This window comes from Mus caroli, chromosome 8, assembly GCF_900094665.2.
Source record: "Mus caroli chromosome 8, CAROLI_EIJ_v1.1, whole genome shotgun sequence".
In the NCBI taxonomy this organism is placed as follows: Eukaryota; Metazoa; Chordata; class Mammalia; order Rodentia; family Muridae; genus Mus; species Mus caroli.
The window spans coordinates 16694770-16695826 of NC_034577.1; the positions used below are offsets into that span (position 1 = coordinate 16694770).

Consider the following 1057-nt stretch of genomic DNA (forward strand, 5'->3'; position numbering starts at 1 on the left):
AGTGCTGAGATGATTTTAAAGGAGCAGGCAACTCAAATTAGAAAACTAGTGCTACAGGGCAGGAGAGAGCAAAGGTGATCCGAACCACCGTGNAGTATGTGAAGTAAAGATGGAAAGAATGGAAATTAAATGATCTAAGGGATACCTAGAAAGTTAAACTGAAACTGATTGGCTAGGAACAGAGAAGTAGAAAGACTGTAAAATACAGGTTATTCAAGAAAAACATCATGCCGAAGAGCTGGAAAGACGGCTCAGCAGTTAGAGCACTTGCTCTAGCAGAGGAACCAGGTTCGATCCCCCGGCCTCCACATGACTCTAATTCCAGTTCCAGGGGATTCTCCGCTCTTCTGACCTTCACGGGTAGCAGGCATGCACTTGGTGCACATATATACGTGCAGGCAAAAGACTCAATAAAGTAATAAATAAGTCTAAATTTAAAAAAAAAAAAAATCACCAGCAAGATTCTCCCACGATCAACACTTACTGAAAAGAATAAAAGGATCGGGCTTAGGAAGAACATCGTGTGCTCAGCTCCANGTGAATGAGCTTGGCGTACCTGAGAGACTTACAGTATCTATTATCAGCATTTTCTCAGTTAGTATGTCTTGTATTTCCCATGTGAGGTCTTTTCATGTAGAATTCACTTTGATCAGTAAAATCAATTTTATATTTGATTATTATAAATTTCAGGACATAAAAGCTTTATGGTAGCTTTTCTCTATCTAAATACTAATAATTTATCTGCTTAAAATACACTAATATTCTACTAAGGGGAAAAATGAGAAACTGAATTCAATGTAAATGACACCTATAGAGCCAGTAAGAATTACAAGCAAGACTTCAGAAAATCTGTGTATTTGTTACATATATTAGTAGGCTCTCAAATGACGCTGAATTAACCACTCCAATAGAAANCAATGTGACCTCCTGGTCAAACTGACGACTACATTACTATGTCATTAGCATATTAACCCTAATGAACTGAACTTTTTAAATCTTGCATAGTAATCAGAAACTTACACAACACACTTATAGTTCAGTATGATCACTGCTTTTA

General features: G+C 37.0%; 1 protein-coding gene across 1 annotated transcript in view; it reads right to left on the reverse strand.

Annotated features, from left to right (window-relative positions):
- Ckap2 (cytoskeleton associated protein 2) overlaps positions 1 to 1057 on the reverse strand; it is a 17354-nt gene that overhangs the window by 2280 nt on the left and 14017 nt on the right. The window lies entirely within an intron of this gene.